Here is an 8,933-nt window from a genome sequence, read left to right on the forward strand (position 1 = left end):
GGAATAAGGGCAAGGCAGTAACAAGCTCAGGTTCAAGACTTTTGTGTCATTTAGTACAATTCCGTGATTTTGTGAGGATCCGGTAACTCTGGAAAACGCTGTCTTGCATTCTGCACTCTGGCATAAATTTTCCCCATTTTAGCCCTTTCTAATTCAACATGGAAATAATTCAACTGCTGAAGGAGGCAGAGGCACGCTGCACTAACAGGGAACCCTAGGACTGCACGTTTCCTATGAATTTGCCCTCTCTTTCTCCATGGTCTTGTCTTGGATGTCACTGCCAGCTCTCCAGGGCAAGCCCTTGGCCTCTGTTTATTTTGTAAAATGTCATCTGCATGTTTGAATCTACAGAAGTGGGACATAATAATGATAATATCTCCTTACTCATTCCCTATTTGGGCTCGACACAGGGGACAAAGCCAGCTAATGGAATGCTTGAGAAACATCCTCTTTGCATTCAAATGTGATCTGATTTTTTTATTTCCTTCTGTCCGCTCCTGTGATAAAGTTTTCTCTCTTCTGTTCCTAACTGCTTTGTCTTCAGCAGAGACTTCAGGTGAAGCAAAGGCAGCAGGAAGAAAACCAGCACTGAAGGGGGAGAGGTGTCCTTTCGGTGAAATGTGCGCTGAAACGAGCAGAGCAGAGGGACGTGCGAGGCTGTTTCCCTCTGGGGAAATCTGCAAGGTACCGCTGGCCTCGCAAGAGTGACTCTGATTTATTCAGATGCATTTCAGATTGTCTCTGCCAGAAGACTTGAAAGACATTTTTATCTAAATCAAACATTTTTACCATGTAAGAGACTTTTGGCCATGCAGGGAATCTGAGACACCTGCACGGGAGTAAAAACGGCCGAGAAAAAGCAAGTGTAGTAATGATTATTTCCAAAGCAGTAGATATGGTTATGAAGCCCAGGCTTCTCCCAGGCTTCTGTCCTTCTTGGAAGTCGGCTGTGGAGTGGATGGGTTTCCAACCATACAATACTACTGTAGCCTACTATTATTTCCTGGAGCACCCTCATGGCAATGATCAGGGTCTGGGGACAAAGGCGGTGTCATGGCTTTACAACAACTACAGCATCCACAGCGAGAACCCAGCTTTCTATTCACAATGAGCAAATGCGTCTGATGTGAGAGGCTCCAAAACTGCATCACCCACGTGATTCCTTTCTAGACTAGTTTCCATCATGAAGTGCACACAGTGAGCAGAAAAAACTGGCAGCCCCTTGGCCTGGCAGCCCGGCCCCGGCTGACGGAGGCCACCGTGGGCACAGGCCCTCCAGCCTGGGCATCACAGGCCTGACCCAGGACAGCCACCACGCTTCCAGCCACACGGAGATGCTTATTGGGACATGGAGCAGATAATACACACACTTCACAGCAGGGCAGTATTGCTAATGCAACATCTCTCCCTCCTCTCTCCGAGCTGATTAAGATTTGAATCCAAGCGCAAGAGCCCTAATGCATTAACCTATTGTGTTGCCTTGAAATTCTCACGCGTTACTGAGCTGGGAGTTAAGGGAGCTCAGTACCTTGCAGGATTAGCTCCATAACAAAGCTCTGGGGAGCATTCAGTTGTAATTTACCTCTAGCCAGGCTGCGCTGATGAAGAGCAGGGGGAACTCTCTCACCATCTTTGTCTCCTGGCTGGTTCCCACCTCTCTCTCCTCCACAGCTGTGTAACACGGTGACAACCTTTTTCTCCGACATTGACTCATGGTGTCAAACAAATGCACTAATCCAGACATTTCTTCTTCTCTGGATTTCTCCTCTTCCTGTTGCTCACTCAGGCATATCTTGGGAAATTTCTGAATAAGGTTCATTATTAATAAAGCAACAAGGGGATTTGTGATTCTAGCTATGCTAAAACATAGCAACTAACAAAGTGAGCCAACCATTGAAAACAGAAAGGAAGCAAAGCAGCAAGTCATGGCCTCATTAAGGCTTCCAGCTCTGCAACTATTAAGGACCTCATGTTACAAATCAGATGAACCTCTACGACTTATTTGTAAATGCCAGACTTCATTGTAAAGAGCCCGTAAAGAGCAAGAAGGCAGCTTTTGCTTCTCTCGAGATCCAAGAAGATGGATTTTTAAATTAGAGAACAGAAGCATGTCTCTCCAGACAAGTTTGTTCTCCAAGGATAGCTTTGGTTTCACTGCTCAGCTTTGTAGATCTAAATTAGGCTCTTGTCCTTCCTCACCAGAGGGCAAATGCTGCCCAATTTGTTTGCTAGAGAAATCTGGAGTTGACTGATTGACAAATCCTTCCCCTTTTCTCTCCATAATCAGCAACTGCTACAGATCACATCTTCCCAACCAGCACAAACCTGTCCGAGGGCTCTGCACACTACAAGCAAAGCAGGGCTTGATGAAAGCCACAGCATAATTAGCCAGATGAGGTGGCTGAATAAGTTACAACCTCCCCAAGCTCCTGGCCTGATGTATTAATATGAAGTGAAATAAATCTGTTGAAAACCCCAGGCTATGAACATCAGGGGCTCAGTGGTGCACGTACCATCTGTCCAGATGGAGAACAGGAGCTGAGAGATTCTCCATCCACCTCTGGTTGAATCAGTGGAGCTCAGGAGGTGCCACCCTTATTTGAAGCCCTTGATCTCAGTGCATAGACACGATCTAGAACATCCATGCCAGGCATTAACACCCTGAGCAGAGGTCGTTTTAGCCAAGCATGGAGAGCAGAGAGGGCCTTCAGAAGTCTGCTTCAAGCGCTCTCACCAAGGCTGCTGTGAAGGCAGGGATGAGATTTGCCAGAGACAGACCCTGCTCCAAGCTCTGTCTTGATGACTTCAGGCTTCGGTTTCATGCCCACATCAGTGTGACTGTGATCTGTGTCCTCCGTGCAAAAATCAGCATTAAAAAATGCAGTCAGTGCTAAAAACTTGGTCATAAATATTGTGCTTGGCATCAAGCTTTGGCCATAAATATTTCCTTGGTTAACCAATAGGAAATGATAGCGCTTAAATCCCAATTATAGTTGAGTAGTAACTGGCTCACGCTCATTGGCACTGGGGTCCTGTCTTTCTTGTGTGGGAAATAAGGGCAGTTTTCCCACAGCTTCTGAAGCAACCCCAAAATGATGATTTCTGGTGATTCACAGAATTCAACAGCATTTTGTCCCTGTTGAGTTTGGAAAGGCTAGTATGAAAAAGAAAAATATATATACGTGTATATTTACTTACTTAAGCTCTGTCCAAAAGCTGCCAGCAGTAGAGGTTGTAATGACAGTTCTGTTCCAGCTTCTTATTTTTTTCATCAGTTCTCCTCATTACTGGTTGGATTCATTCATATATAGCTGACAGTCAGGATGTGAATCTTCCAAAGTACTGTCCAAACAGGAGAGGAAGTTTTTTTTTCAGGAAACCCAGGGAATTAGAGGTCATTGAGTTGCTGCTGTCCTGTCTGGTAGACCGGCTGTAATCAAGCCAGCTGAGATGGTACCTATTGGTACCCATTATAGAGCCTGCATTCAAAGTTTTTTATAAAAAAAAAAAAAAAACAAGTTTCAGAACATCCTTTTTTTAATGGCTGACAGAGAAGCTGCAGCCACACTCATCATAAGGGCACCTGATCCGGGTGCTGCATCTCTCAAATGTGCACCTCGGAAGGTGGAGAATGGGCAGCCATAGAATCATAGAATGGTTCGGGTTGGAAGGGACCTTAAAGATCACCCAGTTCCAACCCCCCTGCCATGGGCAGGGACACCTCCCACTAGACCAGGTTGCTCCAAGCCCCGTCCAACCTGGCCTTGGACACCTCCAGGGATGGGGCAGCCACAGCTTCTCTGGGCAACCTGTTCCAGTGCCTCACCACCCTCAGTCCAAGAGCTCCAGAAAAAGATACCATAATAGTCTGAATTAGGGCCCAAGATCCCATCTCCCTTCACAGACCCCAGCACATCTCTTTTTGAAAAACAGATAAGAAAGTCTTTCGATAACTGGGATGGTAGCACCTGGTCTGTCTGCGTCCATCACCCACGTTACTGGTACCTTCAGGCTCACATCTTCTTTCTGCTCATTAAGACACGAGCTTCTATTATTTTCCTGCTGACTGGCCTACATGAAAAGAAACATCAGCCATCTGTTACTCCCACAGTTTTCTGGATCACAATGGTTTCCTTGATTAAGGAGGAAGTTTTTCAAAAAAGCACCCGTTTCCCACTGATTTCCCAAAACTATACTGTCTTCCTCTAAAATTACGGTTTCTTCGCCTGCTTTCAAAGCAGAAGTCCTGCATATTAATAACACACCGGCTTCTACTTGGGTCCAGATTCACTTACAGCGCGTGTTTTTGTACAGCAGTTATTTACAGCACTACGTCCTGCTCAGCCTGAGCAGTGGAACACAAACACTTGGTTTCAAGTGTCTTGATCTTTGGAGATCTGGAACACGCCCATCAAAGCATTGTCTGTAAACCACAACAGCCTCTTGCTACTTAAGAACGTGGTTAATTTTTCACAAAAAATATTTTATCATGATGTCTTTGGGCCTCATCCTGCCACTCTAAATATCCAAAAGTGTAGGGATATTTATACCTGTGATGCTTCTTATTTTGCCAATTGGGCTGGCATGACCACAATAAGTCCCCTCCCATCATGATGACTGTAGAGCTTGGAATTAGCACGAACATACTTTGATGTATTTTATTCCTGATTCAATTCTTCTTCTTTTGGCAGAGACTAACGTCCCATATGGCCTATTGTTGGACCCTGCACCAGCTGAAGGGAAAGCATCTTTGATTGACACTTGAAAATACCAAGTTGTGCCTTTGGGCTGGCTCAGGCTGAAAATGCTCTTGGCAAATGGAAATAGTCATGTCATTTTTATTTTGCTGTTCAACAGGAAGAAGACATTTTCTACACTGAGCTATATACATAAAAGTTTATTCTCTACGGGGATAAAATATTCCTCTTTTGATCTCCTGTAGCGTATTTCCGACTAGAAACAGGTTTCAGATCAGACATTCAGCTCTGAATGGGACTTGGGAGAATAGAAATCCATTCCCAGCTCTGGCCTCCAGGTTCAAAAATCAAATGGCTCCTTCCTTTACAGAACAGAACCCTTGGCCTGAACGATCTCCTGCTCCATGGGCCTGAAACCCTTGCATGGGATACCCACAGCCAGGGTACTTTCTCTCATCTGTGAGGAGTTCGACTGAACTCTTGAGAATGAGCTGGTGGTAGAAATTTGAAGGAATGGGCGCTGTCGTATTTCCTTTTGTATACCATCTCCGAAAACACAGTGACATGTCTCTACTCACTTTCTTTGAAGTCCTCAGGACTATCCAGACCTTCAGGAGTAAAAGTTCATCCGTTCTTTCAAATTTTGGCATGGTGGACTAAGAGAGAAATGAAAAAGGACTCCACAGACTATTTCACACAAAAGTAGGTACGAATAAATGAGCAGCCAATAAAAAAAAAAAACCCTATCCTTGTTAATAGCAAGGCTTGTGCTAGCATTTTTCTCATAATCCTGATGAAAGATTTTGGTGCAGTCAGAGTGGAGCTGACTAATTTGTGGGCTGCAGCAAGAAGTAAAATTCGTGTAAAAGAAGAAAAGATGGGCATGGGCAAATTATCCCTGCTCCTTGTCCAGAAAGCGCTCACAGTAGAACATTTGGATTCCTCAAATATTCTCAGTTGTGGTCTTGTTATTGGCAGGGAAACCAAACCAGGCTCTCGGAAGAGGAGAACATTGAAATCATAGATCACGTCCATTTCACGGGATGGAAATTTTGGTGGATGCAGAGCTGTTCCCGTGTGGGAGCAGTTGAGTTTGACCCTATGGCTTAGGTACATATAACATATTACACACATACAAACTCCTTGAGCAAATGAGTTTTTCAATGGAAATCAGACAGACAGCTCCACACAGCACAGAATGGAAAAAGAAATAAAATAAAAATCAATCAACTATAACAGCAAATATAAAAGGCTGTGCTGCCAGGACCTACGGGCCATTTTGCTCTCTGTAGTCAAACATCTCCAGCAGAAGGGGCTCCTGCGGTGCGTCCTTTCTGCCCGAGAGAGATTTCTCATCTTTGTCCTTAATGAAGACTCAAATCATTGAGCTGAGCTTTGAATCGTGCAAGGGAAAAAGCACTGACCGCTTAGCGCAGAAACAAAAGAGCCCACAAACATGAGTCATACTCCAAAAAGCAGGAGGTTTTCTTAAAAATCATAGGATTAAAACATGTATATGACGTTCTTTTCGATCCTCTTTTGTCCTGTTTTACAGAGAGCGTACACTTCACTTCTCGATGGAGACTTTTTACAGCTATAAGAAAGAAAAAAAGCCCCTGAGGTTCTTAGACGCTCATTTAACTTCAGTGGCCGTGGCTGTTGATGGGACAAGGCAAGTCCTGCCATGTAACCCTGCGACCCGGCAGTCCCAGCTCTCAGCCCTTTATCCAGCAGCAGTGTCCACCCCTCTGCCAGTGCCGCTGCCGCATCCTCTCAGGAGAGCAGCAGGCTTAGAAAGCCAAACCTCTGGCCCCGTTTCAGCACGGTTTGCTCTACTCTGGCAAATGTTGCATGCTGGAACTGTGGAAAACTTCCTAGATTTGAAAACCCACATAACTAACTTTGTTGTTGTTGCTGCTAGGATTCGCTGCTTTTTATTTTCTTCTCCCACGAGTGAAGGAGCTTTGGAATTCATGAGTGTGTTTCGTTGAGGGATATTTGCTTCAAAGGGCTGCCTCTGTGAGCAGACCCAGCCATTGTTTGCTCCTTTATTCACAGAAGGCAAACACAAACGTATAAATTATGCAGGCAAAAAAATCAATGAGGCTTCTGAGGGGGGATTCACTGAAGCTGGTTTTGAAGGCAGAGAGTGGCTCAGCTCTGCTACCGCCAGTGACTCACAAGTACCAATCACACCAGCCCTGCAGTTTATTAACAATCAAGTCAGGTCCCGTGCAGATTCTAATATCGCAATCATTTCGGCAAGGTGTAAATTGCTAGGTTGCGAGGACTGACGTTGCCCGAGGCAAGCTATCAGTTTTGTGGAGGGGGACGGGAGATCATTTGTGGGAGAGAGAGCGCAAGAGCAGGCAAGGGGCTGACAGCCTGAATATTTCCATCAGGATCCCAACTGCAGCAACTGCAGCTTCAGTCAAAGACAATCATTGCTAGGATACAAGAAAATCTGTCCAGAGCCATAGCAACAACTTATTACGAGCAATTCCCCAAACATTCCAGGGGATGGTTCACCCCAGATCAACACCTCAACGTCTTGGTGTTTATCCAAGATCTAGACATCCGTACACAAATAATCTAGCTGGTAGCTGTGAAAAAAAAAAGAAAGATAAAAGGGGGAAGTAGCTGCCTATAAAAATGGTCCCTGCAAAGATCTTGGTTTAGGTGAGATCCAAGGGGGTCAGCAGTGTTGGTCCCAGCGCAGGGGCTCAGAGCCACGCGCACCCTTTTCCTTTACGCACATCAAGCTGTGCACCCCTGGCAAGGCTCTCCTTGCCCCTCAGATGCCATCGCTGTCTGTGGTGGAGACTTTAGCCACACTTAAGGAAACACTGCACCGACAATTTAAATTTGTACCCCATCTCCAGTGAAACTGTTGGGGGTTTGATGCAGCCAAGGCTAGAGATGGCCCTTGGCTGGCTAGGGGCATCCCTCGCAAGGTAGATGAGGGTAGGACCTGTCCCACCGCATCCTCCTGCACCGCCGTGCTGGACACAGTAAAGATTTCCATGCAGCTGGCAGGATCAGCAGTTCATAAATGCCAAGGCCCTAGTGCAGCGGAAGCACATCAGAGGCAGAGCCAGAAGAAATCAATCGGAGAAAAAGACATTATCGTAGAAATCCTCCCCTTTTACAGCCTTGAGAGAGTCAGACAAACCTTCCAATGCCCTTTTGACCTGCCTTTTTGAGTGCTGCTGTTTGCTGCCTCCTTTGTTTGTTTGCTGCAGCTCAGTTTCCCCTCAGACCAGCCCTGAGCAGCACCTGATAAGGGAGCGCAGAGCAGTGTGTCCGCCTTGGGACAATATCTGTGTCAAGGGGTTCAGCTGCCACTGAAAAGGTGTTTGCACTCAACAAGGATGATCTTTAGAATCATAGAATCGCTGAGGCTGGAAGGGACCTTTAAGATCATCGAGTCCAACCTTTAGCCTACCCTGACAAAAGCCACTTCTAAACCATGTCCCTAAGTGCCCCATCTACCCTTTTTTTAAACACCTCCAGGGATGGTGAATCCACCACCTCCCTGGGCAGCCTATTCCAATGTTTAATAACCCTTTCAGTGAAAAAATGTTTCCTAATATCCAATCTAAACCTCCCCTGACATAACTTGAACCCGTTTCCCCTCGTCCTATCACTTGTCACCAGGGAGAAGAGGTCAGCCCCCATCTCTCTACAACCTCCTTTCAGGTAGTTGTAGAGGGTGATAAGGTCTCCCCTCAGCCTCCTCTTCTCCAGGCTAAACAACCCCAGCTCCCTCAGTCGTTCCTCATAAGGTTTGTCCTCCAGACCCCTCACCAGCTTTGTAGCCCTTCTCTGGACACGCTCCAACACCTCAGTGTCCTTCTTGTAGCGAGGGGCCCAAAACTGAACGCAGTACTCGAGGTGGGGCCTCACCAGTGCCGAGTACAGGGGGATGATCACTTCCCTAGTCCGGCTCACCACACTATTCCTGATACAGGCCAGGATACTGTTGGCCTTCTTGGCCACCTGGGCACGCTGCTGGCTCATATTCAGCCAGCTGTCAACCAACACCCCCAGGTCCTTTGCTGCCGGGCAGCTTTCGAGCCACTCTGCCCCAATCCTGTAGCGCTGCATGGGGTTGTTGTGACCCAGGTGCAGGACCCGGCACTTGGCCTTGTTGAACCTCATACCATTGACCCCAGCCAAGGTCAACTGACTTTACACCCAGGGCTAACCATGCCAGAGCAACTGTGTGATTTGGGC

The sequence above is a fragment of the Larus michahellis genome, chromosome 12 (assembly GCF_964199755.1).
Source record: "Larus michahellis chromosome 12, bLarMic1.1, whole genome shotgun sequence".
In the NCBI taxonomy this organism is placed as follows: Eukaryota; Metazoa; Chordata; class Aves; order Charadriiformes; family Laridae; genus Larus; species Larus michahellis.